Raw genomic sequence first — 27,739 nt, forward strand, 5'->3', positions numbered from 1 at the left:
CCACAACAATCTGATTGTATTCCGAGTACCCACCAAGGAAACAATAGTAGTCATGATCGGCTAACCTTTCCAACATTTTATCAATGAATGGTAACGTAAAGTGGTCTTTTTGTGTTGCCATATTCAATCTCTTGTGAACGATGCAAACTCTCCAACCTGTAACAGTTCTGGTTGGAATTAACTCATTCTTCTCATATTTAATTATTGTAGATCCCCCTTTTTTGGTACCATATGGACTGGACTCACCCATGAGCTGTCGGAAATAAGGTAAATTAATCCCGCATCCAACAATTTTACAACCTCTTTGCGTACCACTTCTTTCATGGTTGGGTTAAGTCTTTGTTATGGTTGCACCACCGGCTTGTGATCATCTTCCATTAAGATCTTGTGCATGCAAATTGTCGGGCTTATACCTTTCAAATCCTCGATTGCCCATCCAATTGCACCCTTGTATTTTTTTAGCACTTGAGTGAGTTTTGCTTCTTGGACACTTTGTAAACTGGCGTTGATAATAGCTGGCCATTTTTTTTCAGTATCTAGAAATACATACTTCAGATTTGCTGGTAGTTGTTTCAACTCTACCCCTGTTTTGGGTTCTTCAGTGATTTCTGATGGTGGGGGTGGTCTTAAATCTTCCCACCGGTGTGGCTTAGATCTAATCCATTCAGGTTATTTCTCCATCATAGCGAGCACTTCAGAATCCCCCTCATCTTCATCACTTTCGAAAATTGATAAACTTAAAACACGTTCTAACGGTGATTGGGGCATTTTCATTTCAATTTCTTGAGCAATTACCTGATCTATCATCTCTACAGTGTGGCTTGTTTCAATATCATCTTTGTATTGCATCGCATTCCGCACATCAATTTTTAGCTTTTCATCATAGACTTTGAGGGTCATTGTTCCTTCCTCTATGTCTATCATGCACCGTCCTGTCTCTAAAAATGGTCTGCCCAATATGAGAGGAATCTCCTCATCTTCAGGCATTTCCAGAATGACAAAGTCAATTGGAAAAACAAACTTATCGATCTTTACCAGAACGTCTTCCATTATTCCATAAGGTCGCCTAACAGGGCGATCGACAAACTGAAGCATCATCCGAGCATCTTGAATAGTACCAAGGCCTAATTTCTTGTAGATTGATAGTGGCATCAAACTCACACTTGCTCCTAAGTCAATCAGAGACTTCTTGAATTTTCTATCACCAATAGTGCAAGGAATAGTAAATGATCCCCTATCTTTATTTTTCACTCGGATTTTCATACCTTGAAGAATGGAACTACATGTTTCAATCAGGATGATCGGGTCTATATCAGTGGAGCGCTTTTTGGAGATGATGTCTTTCATGAACTTGACATATATTGGCATTTGTTCTAGCGCCTCAGAAAATGGAATATTTATTTCAAGCTTTTTGAACATTTCCAAGAACTTCTAAAAAAAAATTCATGTTGATCTTTCTTCTTCTGTCTCGGAGGGTAAGGGAGTTTGATGACTGGTTTAAGAACTTTTTCTTTCTCCTTGACAGGCATCAGTACTACTTCTTCATCTTGGTTCTTGGTTTCCTTGATTTCTAAATCCACTTCTAACAATCCATCTTCCTCCATATTGTTTTCTTCCGTTGACTTTCCTCTTCTGGTTACTACAACTTTAACATTGTTATGCTCCCGCGGATTTGTCACCGTACCACTGGGTAAGGTGCCCGGAGCTTGAGAATTTGAAGCTAATTGTTGTGCTATCTAACCCATTTGGACTTCGAGATTTTTTATGGAGGCAGTGGTGTTTTTCTGATTGGTTCTAATTTCTTCTTGGAACTGCATATTGTGGGCGGCTAATTTTTCAATGGTAATCTCCCATTCTTCCTTTTTAGGTGCTTGTTGTTGATATTGAGTCTGATATTGTCATGTACCCTATTGCGGAACATTCCCTCTCTGATCCTTCTAGGAGAAATTAGGATGATTCTTCCAACCTGGATTGTAAGTGTTGGAGTAGGGATTATTCTGCTTTAAGAATTTGATCTCTTAAATTTGTTGGGGGGTAGCAAAGCAATAAACCGTGTGATGAGGTCCATTACAGATTTCACAAGTGATGGCTTGAGTTTGATGGACTTGAGCTATCTGTTGAGTACCTATATTCATAGCTTTTAATTTCTTTTCTACTTCGGCAGCAACTGTGTCTTCCAGACGAATTTTATTAGCTTCCAATTTTAGATCAATTACACCTTCTAGCTGGCTAGTACACCTATCGTATAATTCTAGATGCTCATTGGCAGCTATTGCTTCAATAATCCTTTTAATACGGTGGCTATTGAGAAATTTGTTGAGCCACTGACTGCTATATCAATCAACTATTTTGTCTTTATTTTCAGCCCGTTAACAAACATCTGCATTTGTTCAGTCTGATCCATATTATGAGTTGGACACGCTTTTAAGACCCTTTTTAATCTTTTGTAGGCACCTCTCAATGATTCACCATCCTTCTATTTGAAGTTCAGGATTTCATACCTTTTTCTCAGGAATACTGATGCTGGAAAGTACTCATTTAAGAATGCAGTTTCCATCTCCTCCCTGTTGGTGTAAGCCCTAGAGGCCAATACATTTTGGTACTTGTATCGAATAATAAAAGGCATTCTCTTTATTATGGTTGATTAATAAAGTCCCTGGAATAGATAGTCCGTTTAATGTATTAAGTGTGACTTAATCATGAGAACACATTAAACATAAGGACACTATTCCTAAAGTATCCGTAGTCGAGCTTTAGTGTGAAGTGGGATAACATTAAAGCATTAAGACTATTATGTTTGTAGACTGATGATCATATCTCATGGATCATGGATAAAGAGTTATCAAGTCTTAAACATAGGTATGAATATTAGGAGTAATATTTATACCGGATTGACCCGCTATGAGAATACTATATAGAAAGTTATGCAAGGTGTCATAAGTTATTCTCATGGTGATAATAGTGTGTTCCACTCTTCGACCTGAAACCACTATGGACCCTAGATGTAGAGTCGAGTGCTTTATTGCTGATCCAACATTGTCCGTAACTGGATAACCATAAAGACAGTTGATGGGTACTCCACAAAGCATGCTGAGGGACATGAGTGACCTAGATGGAATTTGCCCATCCTGCATAACAGGATAAATGTCTATGGGCCCAATATTGAACTGGACAAGGATGACACGGTCTATGCCTTGTGTTCAATATAGAGATAAGGGCAAAAGGGTAATTATACACATAATTATTATCACAGAAGGAATTGTCAGATCACATGACATTTTCGTGTCTTGGGTAGCAGTGATGTGTTGCTAGATACCGCTCACTGTTTATTATGTTAAATGCGTGATTTAATATAATTGCCAACGTCACGAAAACCTACAGGGTCACACACAAAGGACGGATTGATGAGAGATAGAGTAACTAAGGAATATCGTAAGGTACGGTGCCCTTAAGTGAATTATAGAACATCGTAAGGTACGGTGTACTTGAGTAGAATACGAAATATGGTAAGGTACCATGGGCTTAAGTGATTTTGGGCATATTATAAGATATGGGCCAAAATACACTTAAGTGGGCTTTTTAGCTTGAAGCCCACACAAGTGGTTCTATAAATAGAACCCTTGTGCAGAAGCAAAAATTTGCGGTTGCATTCTTTTCGTTTTCACTCTCTCTCTCTCTCTCTCACTCAAAGCCTTCATTCGTACCAGCTAGCACTGAGATTGAAGGAACCCGTTCGTGTGGAATGAGTAGAGACGTTGTCATCGTTCAACGTTCGTGATCGCTTCGTGGATTTGCATCAAAGGTTTTGATCGTCACAAGAGATCTGCACCAAAGGTTTCAACCGTCACAAGAGGTAAATATTCTATCACTGATCATGACCGGGCAGCGGAACCCCCGGCTAACTCTGCGTAGTGTGATCGGTCGCCGAAATTTAATTTGGTTTTAATTAATTAAAGGAATTAAAATTAATAATAATAATGTGTTTGTTATTATTGCCTTGTTGTGATCAGTTATGGCCTTAGTCTTTCTTTATTTTATTTTGGGTTTTTAAATACGACCTGCGTGTCGTGCCTCTCCTTTTGATCTCTTAATGTAACTTCTTTTCTCATCTCAAACCCTCGTATGTAAAACGAGTTTCTTCTGTAATGTAATGATATGAAGAAAGAGAAGAATTCAATATCAAAGGAGAATAATGATATGAAGAAAGAGAAGAATTCAAGATCAAAGGAGGACAACCTTGAAGATCTTGCTTGGAGAAGCTTAGAGAAGAATTCAATACTAAAGGAGGACAACCTTGAAGATCTTGCTTGGAGAAGCTTAGATCGTTATTAGGTTAGCTTAGGTTCTCTCATTGGCTTGGGAGAACAATTGCGCTAGGGGCCATAACTGTTTCATTGTGTATGTATGTTGATGCATGTGAATGTATGTTGATGCATGTGAGAGACGATTTATATGATAAATAAGCCGGTGAGATCATAACAATTGCAATTCCCTCAAACTAAAATATTAAGTTTATGCTTTCCAAGTTTTAGCACTCATCAAGACTAGTATCGGATAATGTAGGTTTCGCCAAAGCGAGGTGCATGTTCTATATTAGTAAGGTGCGATGGGATAATTGTAATATCCAACTGCTAAAACAATGGGTCAAACTTAACTAAACAAATTATGATGATATTATATATGTTTGCTTTCCAAGTTTTAGCACTCATCAAGACTAGTATCGGATAATGTAGGTTTCGCCAAAGCGAGGTGCATGTTCTATATTAGTAATGTGCGATGGGATAATTGTAATATCCAACTGCTAAGACAATGGGTCAAACTTAATTATAATAATATCATATATGTTTTAGAAGCAAGAGTTGGGAATAATCCATATGATGGATTGGAATAAGGAGTTATTCACCCAACTGAAATTTTCGAGAGTTGTATGAGATACAACTGGAAGGAGTTCCTACCTAAATAACCTAGTTTTGTCTAATCCGCCTACGCGGACTTAAAACGAAGTGAAATATGGATCTCGACCCACTAGAAAATCTTCCAACGGGATTTTCCGAATCAAATGATGAGGGTCATTTGTTTTGAGTAAAATAGTGGGAGCATATTTGATTAAAGGCCTAATTAAATATGTCAATGATACTTATATTTTCTTAATCCTTATGTAGATAACCATGACAGCAAACACCTCTAACAACATCTTGCGATCAATCCTTGACAAAGAAAAATTGTCTGGGACAAATTTTCTGGATTGGCACCGAAACCTGAGGATTGTCCTCAAACATGATAAAAAGCTTTATGTCTTGGAGATACCTGTTCCTGAAGAGGAACCTCCTAGTTCTGCACCTAAGGCAGAAAGAGATGCTTATAAGAAGCATGTCGATGATGCCAATGAAACTGCTTGTCTCATGCTGGCTACCATGAACTCAGAATTGCAAAAGCAACATGAGAACATGTCAGCGTTCGATATGATCGAACACCTGAAGCTGCTCTATCAAGAGCAAGCAAGGCATGAGAGGTTTGAAGTTTCAAAAGCCCTTTTCCAAAGCAAGTTAGCTGAGGGATCCCCTGTAGGTTCCCATGTACTCAAGATGATTGGGTATGTGGAAAACCTTGAGAGATTGGGTTTTCCCCTCGAAAAGGAACTTGCGACTGATTTGATCTTGCAATCGTTGCCAGATAGTTTCAGTCAATTTGTCCTAAATTTCAATATGATTGATATGGACAAATCTCTTCCTGAACTGCTCGCCATGTTAAGAACTGCCGAGCAGAATCTGAAGTCAAAAGGGAAGTCCATTTTGATGATCGGAAATGGAAAGAGACAGAACAAAAGGCCCACCAAGCAGGGTGATAAAGGGAAAGGCAAGGAAGTTGCCAAACCCAGACCCACCGTTGATGCTTTGAAGCCTAATGGAGGCATAGCAAAAGAAGGCGCCTGCTTCCATTGCGGTAAGACCGGACACTGGAAGAGAAACTGCCCAAAGTACCTGGAAGATAAGAAGAATGGAGTAGAGACTTCAACTTCAGGTATTTTTGTTATTAATTCATCTACTTCTGCATCATGGGTATTAGATACTGGATGCGGTTCTCACACTTGTACAAATGTGCAGGGGCTGAAAGGGAGTAGAGATTTGGCAAAAGGTGAAGTTGACCTACGAGTTGGCAATGGAGCAAAGGTTGCTACTTTAGCCGTAGGATCTTATGTACTGACTTTACCTAGTGGTTTTATAATTCAGTTAGAGAACTGTTATTATGTACCTGCAATTAGCAGGAATATTATTTCCATTTCTTGTTTGGACAAGTTTGGTTTTTCATTTATAATAAAGAACAAATTGTTGCTCAATTTATTTGAATGATATATTCTATGCTACTGCACAAGTGAGCAATGGACTATATGTCCTTGATCTCATAATGCCAACTTATAACATTAATACTAAAAGGATGAAACCTAATGAGTTAAATCCATGATGAGTCACGTTGATCTTCCAAACTCCATTTGCGGACATGCACTATTGACAACAGCTTACACACTTAACCATGTTCCATCCAAAAGGTTAATAAGACACCATATGAGATATGGAGTGGTAAGAGACCACATATGTCTTACATAAAGATTTGGGGTTGCGAGGTTTATGTGAAACGACAAATTTCAACTAAGCTTGAGCCCAAATCTGACAAATGCTTATTTGTGGGGTATCCTAAATAAACAAGAGGGTATTACTTCTACAATCCTTCTGAGGGCAAAGTGTTTGTCGCTCGAACTGGAGTTTTCCTAGAAAAGGATTTTATTTCCAAAGGAACCAGTGGGAGGAAAGTAGAGCTTGAAGAAATTCAAGAGTCACAAAGCATCGACACACCTATGGAGGAATTGGAGTAGGAAACACAAGCAGTTGTGTAAGAGCAACCTACTCAAGTAGAACAAGACCAGCGTAGGTCAGGCAGGATACGTCACCTACCTGAGATATATGGATATCTGATCAAGGTGATGTATTACTCATGGATCAAGATGAGCTTGTGACCTACTCATGGAATCTTCATTTTGATGAAACAGTAAAACAATATGGATTCATCAGGAACGAAGATGAGCCTTGTGTCTACAAGAAGGTTAGTGGGAGCATGATCGTATTCCTGGTATTATATGTAGATGACATATTACTTATTGGAAACGATATCCCTACCCTGCAACAAGCAAAGTCTTGGGTGGGGAAATGCTTATCTATGAAGGACCTAGGTGAAGCAGCCTATATATTAGGAATCAGAATCTATAGAGATAGATCATAAAATGCTTGGCCTAAGTCAGAGTACATAGACAAGGTGCTGAGACGCTTTAATATGAATGATTCCAATGGTTATGTGTTTTGCTGAAATGGTGGCGCTGTGAGCTTGAAAAGTTCAAAGCAAGATACAGTTGCTGATTCTACAACCGAGGCCGAGTATATTGCTGCCTCAAATGCAGAAAAGGGAGTTGTTTGGATCAAAAAGTTCATTAGTGAACTTGGCATAGTCCCTAGCATTGTGGATCCCATTGGTCTCTATTATGATAACAATGGTGCTATCGCACAAGCCAAGAAGCCTAGATCTCACCAACGATCCAAACACATACTTAGGCGTTATCATCTCACTCGAGAGATAATAGATAGAGGAGATGTGAAAATATGTAAAGTACCTACACTTGACAATATAGTTGACCCACTGACAAAGCCTCTTGCGCAGCAGAAGCATGATGGCCATACTAGATCAATGGGCATACGGGGTATGCCTGATTGGCTCTAGTGCTAGTGGGAGATTGTTGGTGTAAGCCCTAGAGGCCAATACATTTTGGTACTTGTATCGAATAATAAAAGGCATTCTCTTTATTATGGTTGATTAATAAAGTCCCTGGAATAGATAGTCCGTTTAATGTATTAAGTGTGACTTAATCATGAGAACACATTAAACATAAGGACACTATTCCTAAAGTATCCGTAGTCGAGCTTTAGTGTGAAGTGGGATAACATTAAAGCATTAAGACTATTATGTTTGTAGACTGATGATCATATCTCATGGATCATGGATAAAGAGTTATCAAGTCTTAAACATAGGTATGAATATTAGGAGTAATATTTATACCGGATTGACCCGCTATGAGAATACTATATAGAAAGTTATGCAAGGTGTCATAAGTTATTCTCATGGTGATAATAGTGTGTTCCACTCTTCGACCTGAAACCACTATGGACCCTAGATGTAGAGTCGAGTGCTTTATTGATGATCCAACGTTGTCCGTAACTGGATAACCATAAAGACAGTTGATGGGTACTCCACAAAGCATGCTGAGGGACATGAGTGACCTAGATGGAATTTGCCCATCCTGCATAACAGGATAAATGTCTATGGGCCCAATATTGAACTGGACAAGGATGACACGGTCTATGCCTTGTGTTCAATATAGACATAAGGGCAAAAGGGTAATTATACACATAATTATTATCACAGAAGGAATTGTCAGATCACATGACATTTTCGTGTCTTGGGTAGCAGTGATGTGTTGCTAGATACCGCTCACTGTTTATTATGTTAAATGCGTGATTTAATATAATTGCCAACGTCACGAAAACCTACAGGGTCACACACAAAGGACGGATTGATGAGAGATAGAGTAACTAAGGAATATCGTAAGGTACGGTGCCCTTAAGTGAATTATAGAACATCGTAAGGTACGGTGTACTTGAGTAGAATACGAAATATGGTAAGGTACCATGGGCTTAAGTGATTTTGGGCATATTATAAGATATGGGCCAAAATACACTTAAGTGGGCTTTTTAGCTTGAAGCCCACACAAGTGGTTCTATAAATAGAACCCTTGTGCAGAAGCAAAAATTTGCGGTTGCATTCTTTTCGTTTTCACTCTCTCTCTCTCACTCAAAGCCTTCATTCGTACCAGCTAGCACTGAGATTGAAGGAACCCGTTCGTGTGGACTGAGTAGAGACGTTGTCATCGTTCAACGTTCGTGATCGCTTCGTGGATTTGCATCAAAGGTTTTGATCATCACAAGAGATCTGCACCAAAGGTTTCAACCGTCACAAGAGGTAAATATTCTATCACTGATCATGACCGGGCAGCGGAACCCCCGGCTAACTCTGCGTAGTGTGATCGGTCGCCGAAATTTAATTTGGTTTTAATTAATTAAAGGAATTAAAATTAATAATAATAATGTGTTTGTTATTATTGCCTTGTTGTGATCAGTTATGGCCTTAGTCTTTCTTTATTTTATTTTGGGTTTTTAAATACGACCTGCGTGTCGTGCCTCTCCTTTTGATCTCTTAATGTAACTTCTTTTCTCATCTCAAACCCTCGTATGTAAAACGAGTTTCTTCTGTAATGTAATGATATGAAGAAAGAGAAGAATTCAATATCAAAGGAGAATAATGATATGAAGAAAGAGAAGAATTCAAGATCAAAGGAGGACAACCTTGAAGATCTTGCTTGGAGAAGCTTAGAGAAGAATTCAATACTAAAGGAGGACAACCTTGAAGATCTTGCTTGGAGAAGCTTAGATCGTTATTAGGTTAGCTTAGGTTCTCTCATTGGCTTGGGAGAACAATTGCGCTAGGGGCCATAACTGTTTCATTGTGTATGTATGTTGATGCATGTGAATGTATGTTGATGCATGTGAGAGACGATTTATATGATAAATAAGCCGGTGAGATCATAACAATTGCAATTCCCTCAAACTAAAATATTAAGTTTATGCTTTCCAAGTTTTAGCACTCATCAAGACTAGTATCGGATAATGTAGGTTTCGCCAAAGCGAGGTGCATGTTCTATATTAGTAAGGTGCGATGGGATAATTGTAATATCCAACTGCTAAAACAATGGGTCAAACTTAACTAAACAAATTATGATGATATTATATATGTTTGCTTTCCAAGTTTTAGCACTCATCAAGACTAGTATCGGATAATGTAGGTTTCGCCAAAGCGAGGTGCATGTTCTATATTAGTAATGTGCGATGGGATAATTGTAATATCCAACTGCTAAGACAATGGGTCAAACTTAATTATAATAATATCATATATGTTTTAGAAGCAAGAGTTGGGAATAATCCATATGATGGATTGGAATAAGGAGTTATTCACCCAACTGAAATTTTCGAGAGTTGTATGAGATACAACTGGAAGGAGTTCCTACCTAAATAACCTAGTTTTGTGTAATCCGCCTACGCGGACTTAGAACGAAGTGAAATATGGATCTCGACCCACTAGAAAATCTTCCAACGGGATTTTCGGAATCAAATGATGAGGGTCATTTGTTTTGAGTAAAATAGTGGGAGCATATTTGATTAAAGGCCTAATTAAATATGTCAATGATACTTATATTTTCTTAATCCTTATGTAGATAACCATGACAGCAAACACCTCTAACAACATCTTGCGATCAATCCTTGACAAAGAAAAATTGTCTGGGACAAATTTTCTGGATTGGCACCGAAACCTGAGGATTGTCCTCAAACATGATAAAAAGCTTTATGTCTTGGAGATACCTGTTCCTGAAGAGGAACCTCCTAGTTCTGCACCTAAGGCAGAAAGAGATGCTTATAAGAAGCATGTCGATGATGCCAATGAAACTGCTTGTCTCATGCTGGCTACCATGAACTCAGAATTGCAAAAGCAACATGAGAACATGTCAGCGTTCGATATGATCGAACACCTGAAGCTGCTCTATCAAGAGCAAGCAAGGCATGAGAGGTTTGAAGTTTCAAAAGCCCTTTTCCAAAGCAAGTTAGCTGAGGGATCCCCTGTAGGTTCCCATGTACTCAAGATGATTGGGTATGTGGAAAACCTTGAGAGATTGGGTTTTCCCCTCGAAAAGGAACTTGCGACTGATTTGATCTTGCAATCGTTGCCAGATAGTTTCAGTCAATTTGTCCTAAATTTCAATATGATTGATATGGACAAATCTCTTCCTGAACTGCTCGCCATGTTAAGAACTGCCGAGCAGAATCTGAAGTCAAAAGGGAAGTCCATTCTGATGATCGGAAATGGAAAGAGACAGAACAAAAGGCCCACCAAGCAGGGTGATAAAGGGAAAGGCAAGGAAGTTGCCAAACCCAGACCCACCGTTGATGCTTTGAAGCCTAATGGAGGCATAGCAAAAGAAGGCACCTGCTTCCATTGCGGTAAGACCGGACACTGGAAGAGAAACTGCCCAAAGTACCTGGAAGATAAGAAGAATGGAGTAGAGACTTCAACTTCAGGTATTTTTGTTATTAATTCATCTACTTCTGCATCATGGGTATTAGATACTGGATGCGGTTCTCACACTTGTACAAATGTGCAGGGGCTGAAAGGGAGTAGAGATTTGGCAAAAGGTGAAGTTGACCTACGAGTTGGCAATGGAGCAAAGGTTGCTACTTTAGCCGTAGGATCTTATGTACTGACTTTACCTAGTGGTTTTATAATTCAGTTAGAGAACTGTTATTATGTACCTGCAATTAGCAGGAATATTATTTCCATTTCTTGTTTGGACAAGTTTGGTTTTTCATTTATAATAAAGAACAATTGTTGCTCAATTTATTTGAATGATATATTCTATGCTACTGCACAAGTGAGCAATGGACTATATGTCCTTGATCTCATAATGCCAACTTATAACATTAATACTAAAAGGATGAAACCTAATGAGTTAAATCCATGATGAGTCACGTTGATCTTCCAAACTCCATTTGCGGACATGCACTATTGACAACAGCTTACACACTTAACCATGTTCCATCCAAAAGGTTAATAAGACACCATATGAGATATGGAGTGGTAAGAGACCACATATGTCTTACATAAAGATTTGGGGTTGCGAGGTTTATGTGAAACGACAAATTTCAACTAAGCTTGAGCCCAAATCTGACAAATGCTTATTTGTGGGGTATCCTAAATAAACAAGAGGGTATTACTTCTACAATCCTTCTGAGGGCAAAGTGTTTGTCGCTCGAACTGGAGTTTTCCTAGAAAAGGATTTTATTTCCAAAGGAACCAGTGGGAGGAAAGTAGAGCTTGAAGAAATTCAAGAGTCACAAAGCATCGACACACCTATGGAGGAATTGGAGTAGGAAACACAAGCAGTTGTGTAAGAGCAACCTACTCAAGTAGAACAAGACCAGCGTAGGTCAGGCAGGATACGTCACCTACCTGAGATATATGGATATCTGATCAAGGTGATGTATTACTCATGGATCAAGATGAGCTTGTGACCTACTCATGGAATCTTCATTTTGATGAAACAGTAAAACAATATGGATTCATCAGGAACGAAGATGAGCCTTGTGTCTACAAGAAGGTTAGTGGGAGCATGATCGTATTCCTGGTATTATATGTAGATGACATATTACTTATTGGAAACGATATCCCTACCCTGCAACAAGCAAAGTCTTGGGTGGGGAAATGCTTATCTATGAAGGACCTAGGTGAAGCAGCCTATATATTAGGAATCAGAATCTATAGAGATAGATCATAAAATGCTTGGCCTAAGTCAGAGTACATAGACAAGGTGCTGAGACGCTTTAATATGAATGATTCCAATGGTTATGTGTTTTGCTGAAATGGTGGCGCTGTGAGCTTGAAAAGTTCAAAGCAAGATACAGTTGCTGATTCTACAACCGAGGCCGAGTATATTGCTGCCTCAAATGCAGAAAAGGGAGTTGTTTGGATCAAAAAGTTCATTAGTGAACTTGGCATAGTCCCTAGCATTGTGGATCCCATTGGTCTCTATTATGATAACAATGGTGCTATCGCACAAGCCAAGAAGCCTAGATCTCACCAACGATCCAAACACATACTTAGGCGTTATCATCTCATTCGAGAGATAATAGATAGAGGAGATGTGAAAATATGTAAAGTACCTACACTTGACAATATAGTTGACCCACTGACAAAGCCTCTTGCGCAGCAGAAGCATGATGGCCATACTAGATCAATGGGCATACGGGGTATGCCTGATTGGCTCTAGTGCTAGTGGGAGATTGTTGGTGTAAGCCCTAGAGGCCAATACATTTTGGTACTTGTATCGAATAATAAAAGGCATTCTCTTTATTATGGTTGATTAATAAAGTCCCTGGAATAGATAGTCCGTTTAATGTATTAAGTGTGACTTAATCATGAGAACACATTAAACATAAGGACACTATTCCTAAAGTATCCGTAGTCGAGCTTTAGTGTGAAGTGGGATAACATTAAAGCATTAAGACTATTATGTTTGTAGACTGATGATCATATCTCATGGATCATGGATAAAGAGTTATCAAGTCTTAAACATAGGTATGAATATTAGGAGTAATATTTATACCGGATTGACCCGCTATGAGAATACTATATAGAAAGTTATGCAAGGTGTCATAAGTTATTCTCATGGTGATAATAGTGTGTTCCACTCTTCGACCTGAAACCACTATGGACCCTAGATGTAGAGTCGAGTGCTTTATTGCTGATCCAACGTTGTCCGTAACTGGATAACCATAAAGACAGTTGATGGGTACTCCACAAAGCATGCTGAGGGACATGAGTGACCTAGATGGAATTTGCCCATCCTGCATAACAGGATAAATGTCTATGGGCCCAATATTGAACTGGACAAGGATGACACGGTCTATGCCTTGTGTTCAATATAGAGATAAGGGCAAAAGGGTAATTATACACATAATTATTATCACAGAAGGAATTGTCAGATCACATGACATTTTCGTGTCTTGGGTAGCAGTGATGTGTTGCTAGATACCGCTCACTGTTTATTATGTTAAATGCGTGATTTAATATAATTGCCAACGTCACGAAAACCTACAGGGTCACACACAAAGGACGGATTGATGAGAGATAGAGTAACTAAGGAATATCGTAAGGTACGGTGCCCTTAAGTGAATTATAGAACATCGTAAGGTACGGTGTACTTGAGTAGAATACGAAATATGGTAAGGTACCATGGGCTTAAGTGATTTTGGGCATATTATAAGATATGGGCCAAAATACACTTAAGTGGGCTTTTTAGCTTGAAGCCCACACAAGTGGTTCTATAAATAGAACCCTTGTGCAGAAGCAAAAATTTGCGGTTGCATTCTTTTCGTTTTCACTCTCTCTCTCTCTCTCTCTCACTCAAAGCCTTCATTCGTACCAGCTAGCACTGAGATTGAAGGAACCCGTTCGTGTGGAATGAGTAGAGACGTTGTCATCGTTCAACGTTCGTGATCGCTTCGTGGATTTGCATCAAAGGTTTTGATCGTCACAAGAGATCTGCACCAAAGGTTTCAACCGTCACAAGAGGTAAATATTCTATCACTGATCATGACCGGGCAGCGGAACCCCGGCTAACTCTGCGTAGTGTGATCGGTCGCCGAAATTTAATTTGGTTTTAATTAATTAAAGGAATTAAAATTAATAATAATAATGTGTTTGTTATTATTGCCTTGTTGTGATCAGTTATGGCCTTAGTCTTTCTTTATTTTATTTTGGGTTTTTAAATACGACCTGCGTGTCGTGCCTCTCCTTTTGATCTCTTAATGTAACTTCTTTTCTCATCTCAAACCCTCGTATGTAAAACGAGTTTCTTCTGTAATGTAATGATATGAAGAAAGAGAAGAATTCAATATCAAAGGAGAATAATGATATGAAGAAAGAGAAGAATTCAAGATCAAAGGAGGACAACCTTGAAGATCTTGCTTGGAGAAGCTTAGAGAAGAATTCAATACTAAAGGAGGACAACCTTGAAGATCTTGCTTGGAGAAGCTTAGATCGTTATTAGGTTAGCTTAGGTTCTCTCATTGGCTTGGGAGAACAATTGCGCTAGGGGCCATAACTGTTTCATTGTGTATGTATGTTGATGCATGTGAATGTATGTTGATGCATGTGAGAGACGATTTATATGATAAATAAGCCGGTGAGATCATAACAATTGCAATTCCCTCAAACTAAAATATTAAGTTTATGCTTTCCAAGTTTTAGCACTCATCAAGACTAGTATCGGATAATGTAGGTTTCGCCAAAGCGAGGTGCATGTTCTATATTAGTAATGTGCGATGGGATAATTGTAATATCCAACTGCTAAGACAATGGGTCAAACTTAATTATAATAATATCATATATGTTTTAGAAGCAAGAGTTGGGAATAATCCATATGATGGATTGGAATAAGGAGTTATTCACCCAACTGAAATTTTCGAGAGTTGTATGAGATACAACTGGAAGGAGTTCCTACCTAAATAACCTAGTTTTGTGTAATCCGCCTACGCGGACTTAGAACGAAGTGAAATATGGATCTCGACCCACTAGAAAATCTTCCAACGGGATTTTCGGAATCAAATGATGAGGGTCATTTGTTTTGAGTAAAATAGTGGGAGCATATTTGATTAAAGGCCTAATTAAATATGTCAATGATACTTATATTTTCTTAATCCTTATGTAGATAACCATGACAGCAAACACCTCTAACAACATCTTGCGATCAATCCTTGACAAAGAAAAATTGTCTGGGACAAATTTTCTGGATTGGCACCGAAACCTGAGGATTGTCCTCAAACATGATAAAAAGCTTTATGTCTTGGAGATACCTGTTCCTGAAGAGGAACCTCCTAGTTCTGCACCTAAGGCAGAAAGAGATGCTTATAAGAAGCATGTCGATGATGCCAATGAAACTGCTTGTCTCATGCTGGCTACCATGAACTCAGAATTGCAAAAGCAACATGAGAACATGTCAGCGTTCGATATGATCGAACACCTGAAGCTGCTCTATCAAGAGCAAGCAAGGCATGAGAGGTTTGAAGTTTCAAAAGCCCTTTTCCAAAGCAAGTTAGCTGAGGGATCCCCTGTAGGTTCCCATGTACTCAAGATGATTGGGTATGTGGAAAACCTTGAGAGATTGGGTTTTCCCCTCGAAAAGGAACTTGCGACTGATTTGATCTTGCAATCGTTGCCAGATAGTTTCAGTCAATTTGTCCTAAATTTCAATATGATTGATATGGACAAATCTCTTCCTGAACTGCTCGCCATGTTAAGAACTGCCGAGCAGAATCTGAAGTCAAAAGGGAAGTCCATTCTGATGATCGGAAATGGAAAGAGACAGAACAAAAGGCCCACCAAGCAGGGTGATAAAGGGAAAGGCAAGGAAGTTGCCAAACCCAGACCCACCATTGATGCTTTGAAGCCTAATGGAGGCATAGCAAAAGAAGGCACCTGCTTCCATTGCGGTAAGACCGGACACTGGAAGAGAAACTGCCCAAAGTACCTGGAAGATAAGAAGAATGGAGTAGAGACTTCAACTTCAGGTATTTTTGTTATTAATTCATCTACTTCTGCATCATGGGTATTAGATACTGGATGCGGTTCTCACACTTGTACAAATGTGCAGGGGCTGAAAGGGAGTAGAGATTTGGCAAAAGGTGAAGTTGACCTACGAGTTGGCAATGGAGCAAAGGTTGCTACTTTAGCCGTAGGATCTTATGTACTGACTTTACCTAGTGGTTTTATAATTCAGTTAGAGAACTGTTATTATGTACCTGCAATTAGCAGGAATATTATTTCCATTTCTTGTTTGGACAAGTTTGGTTTTTCATTTATAATAAAGAACAATTGTTGCTCAATTTATTTGAATGATATATTCTATGCTACTGCACAAGTGAGCAATGGACTATATGTCCTTGATCTCATAATGCCAACTTATAACATTAATACTAAAAGGATGAAACCTAATGAGTTAAATCCATGATGAGTCACGTTGATCTTCCAAACTCCATTTGCGGACATGCACTATTGACAACAGCTTACACACTTAACCATGTTCCATCCAAAAGGTTAATAAGACACCATATGAGATATGGAGTGGTAAGAGACCACATATGTCTTACATAAAGATTTGGGGTTGCGAGGTTTATGTGAAACGACAAATTTCAACTAAGCTTGAGCCCAAATCTGACAAATGCTTATTTGTGGGGTATCCTAAATAAACAAGAGGGTATTACTTCTACAATCCTTCTGAGGGCAAAGTGTTTGTCGCTCGAACTGGAGTTTTCCTAGAAAAGGATTTTATTTCCAAAGGAACCAGTGGGAGGAAAGTAGAGCTTGAAGAAATTCAAGAGTCACAAAGCATCGACACACCTATGGAGGAATTGGAGTAGGAAACACAAGCAGTTGTGTAAGAGCAACCTACTCAAGTAGAACAAGACCAGCGTAGGTCAGGCAGGATACGTCACCTACCTGAGATATATGGATATCTGATCAAGGTGATGTATTACTCATGGATCAAGATGAGCTTGTGACCTACTCATGGAATCTTCATTTTGATGAAACAGTAAAACAATATGGATTCATCAGGAACGAAGATGAGCCTTGTGTCTACAAGAAGGTTAGTGGGAGCATGATCGTATTCCTGGTATTATATGTAGATGACATATTACTTATTGGAAACGATATCCCTACCCTGCAACAAGCAAAGTCTTGGGTGGGGAAATGCTTATCTATGAAGGACCTAGGTGAAGCAGCCTATATATTAGGAATCAGAATCTATAGAGATAGATCATAAAATGCTTGGCCTAAGTCAGAGTACATAGACAAGGTGCTGAGACGCTTTAATATGAATGATTCCAATGGTTATGTGTTTTGCTGAAATGGTGGCGCTGTGAGCTTGAAAAGTTCAAAGCAAGATACAGTTGCTGATTCTACAACCGAGGCCGAGTATATTGCTGCCTCAAATGCAGAAAAGGGAGTTGTTTGGATCAAAAAGTTCATTAGTGAACTTGGCATAGTCCCTAGCATTGTGGATCCCATTGGTCTCTATTATGATAACAATGGTGCTATCGCACAAGCCAAGAAGCCTAGATCTCACCAACGATCCAAACACATACTTAGGCGTTATCATCTCATTCGAGAGATAATAGATAGAGGAGATGTGAAAATATGTAAAGTACCTACACTTGACAATATAGTTGACCCACTGACAAAGCCTCTTGCGCAGCAGAAGCATGATGGCCATACTAGATCAATGGGCATACGGGGTATGCCTGATTGGCTCTAGTGCTAGTGGGAGATTGTTGGTGTAAGCCCTAGAGGCCAATACATTTTGGTACTTGTATCGAATAATAAAAGGCATTCTCTTTATTATGGTTGATTAATAAAGTCCCTGGAATAGATAGTCCGTTTAATGTATTAAGTGTGACTTAATCATGAGAACACATTAAACATAAGGACACTATTCCTAAAGTATCCGTAGTCGAGCTTTAGTGTGAAGTGGGATAACATTAAAGCATTAGAACCCTTGTGCCGAAGCAAAAATTTGCGGTTGCATTCTTTTCGTTTTCACTCTCTCTCTCTCTCTCTCTCACTCAAAGCCTTCATTCGTACCAGCTAGCACTGAGATTGAAGGAACCTGTTCGTGTGGACTGAGTAGAGACGTTGTCATCGTTCAACGTTCGTGATCGCTTCGTGGATTTGCATCAAAGGTTTTGATCGTCACAAGAGATCTGCACCAAAGGTTTCAACCGTCACAAGAGGTAAATATTCTATCACTGATCATGACCATTCGTAAGGATCTCTAAAGGAGAAATTTTAATTTCCGCTGCGCTTTGGGTCGAAATTCTCCTTCACTCCCATGATGTGATACTTCCGGCTGGGAGAGAATAGAAACCATTCTTCCGCATCTTCAACTAAAGTGAACGGGAACATTCTCAATTTTTTTGCTTCATCAGTATGACCATCAATTTTCAAAATAGTGCTCATCGTCAGAAATCTTCGTAGGTGCTTGTTGGCATCTTCATTAACCTTTTCAGTGAAAGTTTTTCTCTCCAGTTGATTGATTGTGCTAGGATGCAACTTAAAATTCGTTACATTTACCGGTTGGTTGACAATGGTCAGTCTACCACCCGGCGCCTTTGCACCTCCATAGTCACCTATGAGTCTTTCCGGAGGTGGAGGAGGTGTAATCGGAGGATTATCAACCATTGGTTCTTCTTCAAAATCGGAGGGATCATAGGTAACCTCTTATTTGGAATCCACTCTTGCGTTCCTGCGTCTCCGGTGAAGGGTTCTCTTGATTTCTGCGTCAAAAAGAAATTCAGCTGAGGGTTCTCCTCGCATACACAAATTAGTAAATTATACTATATAAATGACAGAAAAATAATTTTATTGTAGAGAAACAAAATTTTAATTGAACTCTAAAAGGAAACTCAATGATTTGGCAGTCCCCAGCAACGGCGCCAAAAACTTTATCGGAAAAATAGCAAGTGTACTATTTTGCCTGTTATAGTAATAAAGGGGAAATTCCCCGAATGTCGATCTCAAGGACTACAAGTTAATATTGAGTTCAATTCATCATTCAATTAAACAAAAATTATAATTGGGATTTTTAAATTCAAAAATATAAAAATAAAGGCAAATGAAATAATAATGAAAAATAAGGGTTTGCAAGGTAAGAGGAACAATGTCAAGGAAGGTGTATGATTTATCCCTGTAACAACTCTGAGTCACTATTGCATCAACAAATATCAATTACTATCAGTTCTCAAGGGTATTTTCTCCCAAGTCCTTGGTGAGAAAACCTTTAATCATTCTACCCTAATTTCTATGTCCATAGGCAATTAGGGTGAAGTTAAGCTTTATTATATCAAGAATGCTCTGATTCATACAGGGTATCCCTAATCCTAGGTGACATCTACTATAGAGTAATCTAATGAAAACCTTATCAATGGCGGTCCAGCCTTATTGATAACCATACAACAATCTCGATTGGTCCGAAAGAGAAAGCATTAAACACATCAAAAGATTACCATAAAAATAATATTATAAATCAATTGTAAACTCGCAGTCATTACAATTCTAAATCAGGGACACCCCCTAGCATTGAGGGGTTTAGCTACTCATATTGTCCAAAACAAATTCAAGATAAAAAATACACATTACAAGTAATTGGATGACTTGGATCTTTAATCGCTTCCGCTCATGAAAACCTTCCGCTTTCCGAATTCCTTGATCTCTGTAATCTTTGCTTGTCTGACAATATTGTGTTCGCCTCGTTCCAAGATGATCTTTTCTTTGGTAGAAGGTCCCCTAATATAGTGAAAATCCCTAGGCAAAAGGTGGAAAACTCTAAAACATCCTTACAAATCAAGCCCGAAAATGAGAAAATTATGGGTCTGGGCTGACACGGGTGGCCGTGTCGGCTAACTGCTCATCCTGACACGCCCATGGAGATGTAACACGGCTTGGTATTGGCCTGACATGGTCGGCCATGTCAGGCTTCTGCCTTCAATCTTAGTTCTCCTTCTGCCTGACACGGCCCGTGTTAGGTGACATGGGTGGCCGTGTCAGGCCTCCTGTACTGAGTGTTTTCCTTCCTTCGCTTGCCTGAACTCCTCAATGTCTTGCTTCGAGTTCCTCGGTTCTTCTACCTGGACCTGTATGACAAAAACACAGACATCCCACGCATAAAATCATGAAAATATAAAATAAAAATGACAATTAATAGAAATTCTAAAATATCTTACGGGGAATTAAAGTTGACTTTAAAGGTACCAAAATGCGTGCACAATGTCTCAAAATCCTCGGTTTCTTGCCGGATCAGTAACGAAAACTCAATGAAAATGGTGACTGATCATATATCAATATTTAGCCTTCGATTCATATTTCTCCGACCAGTTCCTCCTAACTCACATCTTTGTTGAAAATAATTGTTTGTAATTTCGTACATAAAGATTCAGGAAATATGGGATCTCCGTCTACACAAGCAAATTGTTGATAAAACTCCAAAATGGAATTTTCTTTTGACCCTACTTTTTTCCCCTCCCTTTCATTGAGGAAAGACAAGAAAATGTTGGGGTAACAAACGTTATCAAGAATTTCACTTAAACTTGAACCCATGGCTGATGATAGAACTAGAATAAATATTTTATGTTTCCTACTTACACGAGCCCATATCCTTGCTTTTCTATTAATTTCTAACTCCAATCTTCCTCCCCAATTTGATATTATTGTGCCACTATAAACTGAAATTCCGTTATGGTCCAATTCTGACCGATAATAGATATCGGGGCTTTTCAATATTTGATTGATTATTATTCTGTATATTCCATTTACTATAAAAGTTCCCAAGGAATTCATTAGAGGAATGTTTCCAATAAAAATAATTTGTTCTTGGATATCCCGACTGTTTTTCCAAATTAATCCCGCAGATATATATAATTTAGAGGAATATGTAAGTGATTCATATACAACATCTTTTTCTTTTATTGAGGGTTCTACCAATTGATATGTTTCCACAAATAACTGAAATTCACTTTCTTGGTCTGTATCTTCAATTTTTGGAAACTTCAAAAGTTCCTCTGTTAAGCCCCGATCAATGAATCTACAAAGTCCTTCAAATTGTATTTGATTCAATCCGGGTAGTGTAGACATTCCTTCATTCCCAACCCCAAGCATTTTTTATTCCCCCCCCCCTTTATAGAAAATATCCCATTATTTGCTGTCATTCTTCATCGAATCACATGAATAGATTTATCAATGATGGAATCTCTGTTCTTTTTACTTTACTGAATCACATGAAACTTTACCTAACCGCGTCTATGAAATACATATTATGAAAAGAGGAAATTGGATACTGCAATTAAAATTTGCAACAAAACAAATAGAATTGAACTTGTAATATCAATGGAAACAAATGGATAAATTTCACGTAGACTTCAGGTCGGGGTATTTTTTACAATCTAAAAAAATGAATTCTATTTATACTATTAGTATAGTATGATATTCCATATTCCAATTCGATTGTTATCCAAAAAATAAATTCAGTATTTGCTCGGCTCCATGAGAGAAAGATATAAAAAATAAAATAATCAGAAAAAAGCGAGAATCAATTTGAAAATTCTTCCTCAATTAATTAAAAGAATGAAATTGGTTGGTATTATGACAATACTAGGTAGCATAGATATCATTACGGGAGAAGTTGATCATTAAAATGTTAATTTATACAACGAAAGTCCAAGATATAAACTCCTTTTCCGGATTGGAATCTTTCAAAGAGGTCTATGGAATTCTATGGATACTTGTACCAATTTTGATTCTTGTCTTGGGAATTACACTAAGTGTACTAGTAATTGTATGGTTAAAAAGAGAAATATCTGCAGGGGTACAACAACGTATTTGACATGAATATGCTGGTTGTTTTGGAATTCTTCAAGCTCTAGCAGACGGAACAAAACTATTATTCAAAGAGAATCGTATTCCATCTATGGGAGATATTCGTTTATTCAGTATCGGACCATCCCTATCAGTCATATCCATTCTAATAAGTTATTCAGTAATTCCCTTTGGCTATAACTTTGTTTTATCTGATTTCAATATAGGTGTTTTTTTCATGGATTTCTATTTTGAGTATTGCTCCCATTGGACTTCTTATGTCAGGATATGGCTCAAATAATAAAATATTCCTTTTTGGGTGGTCTACGAGCTGCTGCTCAATCGATTAGTTATGAAATACCATTAACTCTATGTGTCTTATCGATATTTCTATGTGTCATAGCACAAAAAAGAAGAATAGGAAGAAAAATAATAAGAAATCAAAAAGGAAAAATAGATTTCTCTTTCGTTTTTGATTTACATCATAATTAAGAATTAAGAAACAAATGTCTAATTATTTTTCGTCATTCAAAATCATGAGGATAATTGAGAATTATAAAAGAGTATTTTATTGAAGAATTCAGTTATTACTCAACAAAGTTTTTTTTAGGGATGAGATCAATTCAGAAGTGCCTTAATTGGATCTTTTATTAAAATAGATTTCTCTTACTTATTTCGTTATTTGTAGAACAGACAGCTTTGAATTGGTCTAATTCAAAACCGTTCGATAGATTTTCATTTTTTATATCTTAGGGATATATCAAGAGATAAATAATCGATCCGGTCCTTAGATATACTTAAGGCTTTCCAGGAGCCGTATGAGGTGAAAATATCATGTACGGTTCTGTAATAGAGATGGGAACAGTAATGTTATCATCGACTAGGATTATCTAACAGTTTAAGTACATTTGATATAGTTGATGCGCAATCAAAATATGGTTTTTGGGGTTGGAATTTGTGGCATCAACCTATGGGTTTCATCATTTTTCTAATTTCTTCACTAGCAGGATGTGAAATATTACCTTTTGATTTACCAGAAGCAGAAGAAGAATTAGTAGATGGTTATCAAACAGAATATTCAGGTATTCGATTTTGGTTTATTTTACGTTGCTTCCTATTTAAACCTTTTAATTTCTTCATTATTTGTAACAGTTCTTTACTTGGGCGGTTCAAATATTTCTATTCCGTACATATTTTTTTCTGAATTTTTTGAAATAAATAAAACATACGGAGTTTTTGGAACTACAAGTGATCTCTTTATTACATTAGCTAAAAGCTATTTTTTCTTATTCGTTTCTATCATAACAAGATGGTCTTTGCCTAGGCTAAGAATGGATCAATTATTAAATCTTGGATGGAAATTTCTTTTACCGATTTCTATAGGTAATCTATTATTAACAACTTCGTCTCAATTGTTTTCGCTATAAAAGAAAGATGGATCTTTTATATTCATTACTTGTCTCAAATAAGAGAAAGAAATCAAACAAAACTATACTATTCATAGATATTTATGATATGTTCCTTATGGTAAATGGGTTCATGAATTATGGTCAACAAACACTACGAGTTGCAAGGTACATTGGTCAAAGTTTCATGATTATCTTATCTCACGCAAATTGTTTACCTGTATGTCCTATAGATTTATCCGTTGTTGATTGGGAAATGGAAATAGATATTCGAAAGAAGCGATTGCTAAATTACAATATTGATTTCGGAATCTGTATTTTTTGTGGTAACTGTATTGAGTATTGTCCAACAAATTGTTTATCAATGACTGAATAATATGAACTTTCAACTTATGATCATCATGAATTGAATTATAATCAAATTGCTTTGGGCCGTTTACCAATGTCAATAATTGATGATTATACAATTCAAACAATTCAAATCAAAAAAGATAATTTTTTTATAATTAAATACAGTTCTTAAAAAAAGAATATTCTATATATAAATCGATAATATATAGAATATATAAATAGAATAATCAAAATAAAATATTTTCAAAAATTGTATAAAAAATGAATAATATAGTCGATATCAGATTAAAAATATTCTCTAATTATTAGAGAACTATATTCTTAAATAGAATATATCAATATATATTATCGAAATTGAAAATCTTATGGAATTTCAATAAGATTTTCAATGTTATATATGTTCTATCTACCTTTATACTTTAGTTTTAATATCGTTTCAAACTACTCTTTCGTATAAAGAGTGGAATGACATTGATTATATAACTCTAACTATATCAATTTAAACTACTTAGGTTTTTCAATGCAAAGAAAAATTGAAGTATATAACAAAAATCCTGGTCATATCAATAAGGTCATGAAATTTCTATTTCTTTGTCTTTTTATTTTTTACATATAATGGATCTGCCTGAAACGATGCACGATTTTCTTTTAGTCTTTCTGGGATCGGGTCTTCTATTAGGAAGTTTAGGAGTAATATTACTTACCAACCCCATTTTTTCTGCTTTTTCGTTGGGACTGGTTCTGGTTTGTATATCTTTATTATATATTTTAGCAAACTCTCATTTTGTAGCTGCATCACAGCGACTTATTTACGTGGGAGCTATTAACATTTTAATCATATTTGTTGTGATGTTCATGAATAGGTTCAAATATTACCAAGATTTAAATCTTTGGACCGTAGGGGATGGAATGACTTTGATAGTTTGTACAAGTATTTTTGTTTCACTAATAACTATTATTTCAGATACATCATGGTACGGAATTATTTGGACTACAAGACCAAATCAGATTATTGAGCAAGATTTCATAAGTACTAGTCAACAAATTGGAATTCATTTATCAACCGAATTTTTTCTTCCATTTGAACTAATTTTAATAATTATTTTAGTTTCTTTGATAGGTGCAATTTTCGTAGCTCGCCAGTAGGAAATCTTTATAGAACTAGTAATAAAAATCAAGATTCTGTCTGAAGCTAATAATCAATGGAAAGAACCCTCATCTTATTATAGTCTTAAACTTGGAGGAATTTTCAATTCAGTACATCGAAACAAACAACTAAGAAAAAAAGAAACTTTATTTTGTAGTACTTGATCTGGTCACTGATTGTGAAATTTCATTCTTGTATTCCAAGAAGGATAGCTATACTGATTGCGTCTACTCGAAAGAGACCCTTGGTACTCCATTGACAATCGTAATACGAGTTATATATAACCCTTAGACACCTTTCTAAATGGTCATAACTCATGAATGGATGTCATGCTTCATGAACACGTTTTAGAAAAGATTTTCATGAAAGAATGCATTTCCTTCTGCCACGGGTTCAATGGTAATTGATTACCCAATATAGTGTAATTGATTACTCCTGAGTCAACAATAAAAAATTTGAAATTTTTTACTGTGTAATCGATTACCCAGAACATCGTAACCAATTACTTGCTGCAAAACTTATCATAGAAGGTAGCGTTGACAGCTGGTAATCGATTACCTCAAATTTGGTAACCAATTACCATCAAGGCAGAATGACAAAACTTGTCACAGGAGGTAACGTAGACAGCTGGTAATCGATTACCTCAAATCTGGTAACCGATTACCATCAAGGCAGAACGACAGAATACAGTGAAAAATGAAGTGTAACGCCAAATGAAAATATTTAAGAGGCCTAAATGAAACATTATATGTATATATGAAAAACCTTTAGCACTTGAATTAACATAGAAAGGTTGAGAACTTTATACCTTAATAATTTGATCAAATCAATAGAAATCTTCAAGACTTTGAATTCTTTTATAAGTGAAGCTTGACTTGAGCTTGAGTCTTGAACCATTCTTTCTATGATGCACATTTTCTTGTAGAGCATGTCTTCACCAAAAACACTTTGAGAAGTTTGTCTTTATAATTTCTTGTATTTTTCTCACTGTCAGTTGGAATTAGATCAGCTATAATATCGTATTTGAGTACTAAATCATGAAGAGTATAAGATGTTTGAGAAAAATGGTTGATCATTAAAATGTTAATGTTGAAGAAACAAGTATTCCTTACTGAGTCAAACCTCTAATGTTTGTTTCACACATATTTGACTCTTGAAAGATAAACTTTTATGTTTCTTCATATTTCCAGATTAGAAACTACGGTATTTGGTAGTTAAAGGTTATACACATCTCAAAGATGATGAGGGAAATTATATGGATATGTTTTATATAAACCCTGAGAAAAAAAAGTGAACTCAAACCACATAAAAAAGGCCATAAGTTTTCTCATGAATAATATTTCCTTCAAAGTGTATAATAAGATTCCTTACAATAAATTAACAAAGTCTTTTATGATTCTTTGTGTCTCAAATATGAAGGTAAGAAACAATTAGAAGAGTTAAAAAAAAAAATTTAAAGGCTGTATGAGTTATTTAAGATGAAAGAAGATGAAGATGTGGAAACCATATTTTCTAGATTTCTAACTATAGCCTTTGAACTTAAATTTTTGAATAAATGTTATACCACTCGCTTATGACCATGTATAGAAAATTCTCAAGAGTCTTGTAAATAAATGAAGACCAAAGATAATTGTCATTCAAGATGAAAAATCCCTATACGTCTAATCTCTTGAAGATCTAATCAGATTCATCTAAATTCATGAGATAAAGCTTAATGAAGATGAACCTTGATGAAGCTAAAACCTATTACTTTGAAGTATAAAAGAAAAAGAAATAAGGTTAAGGCTAATGCTCTGCAAGCTGAAGAACGTGATGATGGAGATTATGAAGAAGTGGTAGATAATGATGAACTTTCCCCCGTTTCCAAAAAATTACAACGTCTATGGAGCCGAAGGAAGAAATAATTCTCCCAAAAAATAATTCAAGTATTCCAACAATCCAATAGATAATAATGAATCTGACAAGAAGGTTATTTGCGATGAATGCAAAGAACCTGGACATTTCAAAAATAAACATCCTAACATATAGAAAGAGAGATCCAAGAAAAATGGATATAATAGAAAGAAGAAATGTCTCATGGATACATGGGATAAATCTAACTAATACTTGATAAAGATAAGGAACATTCAAATGTTTATCTAATGGGTTCAACATCCTCTATTATGTAACTTGATGATACAATATATGATGATAACGAAGATGAGATATTTTCAAATTTATCTTGTGATGAATTATTTTATTGCTTAAATGAATTACTTAGTAAGGTTTAAAAAAATTACTCGTAAGTATAAATGTCTTATAAATATCTATGACCTTCCATTAAAACATCGCAAAATTTTAGAGAAAAAGATTGTTGTTTTGAAAAAGGGAAATTTTTCTTTAAAATCTCAAAAGTCTCAATCTTTAGAGATAAGTGAGTGTTACTCTGAAAAATGCAAAATATATTTTCAAGGGTTCCTGACTAACCAATATAGAGAAAAACAATATAGCTTCAATGATATCTATGGTGTAAGCAGGAAAAAGAAAGGATTGAAATATGTTGATGAAGTTTTAATTAAAGCTTGTGATCCTAATGATATGTGATCTTACTATTTAAAATAAGGTCATAACCAAATAACTTATCCTATTTAAAATAAGGTCATAACCAAATAACTTATCCTATAATGAGTTTTATCAACTTGTGACCAATTAGTGAATACTCTAGAACAATGTTTTAAAAATT

General features: G+C 36.6%; 2 pseudogenes; one reads left to right on the forward strand and one right to left on the reverse strand.

The window, feature by feature from the left end:
* Nucleotides 1-20,593: 20,593 nt before the first annotated feature.
* LOC127080779 (DNA-directed RNA polymerase subunit beta-like) lies at nt 20,594-21,929 on the reverse strand (annotated as a pseudogene).
* A 23-nt stretch (nt 21,930-21,952) lies between these two features.
* LOC127084823 (NAD(P)H-quinone oxidoreductase subunit 1, chloroplastic-like) lies at nt 21,953-23,672 on the forward strand (annotated as a pseudogene).
* Nucleotides 23,673-27,739: the final 4,067 nt, after the last annotated feature.

The sequence above is a fragment of the Lathyrus oleraceus genome, chromosome 5, assembly GCF_024323335.1.
Source record: "Lathyrus oleraceus cultivar Zhongwan6 chromosome 5, CAAS_Psat_ZW6_1.0, whole genome shotgun sequence".
NCBI lineage: Eukaryota > Viridiplantae > Streptophyta > Magnoliopsida > Fabales > Fabaceae > Lathyrus > Lathyrus oleraceus.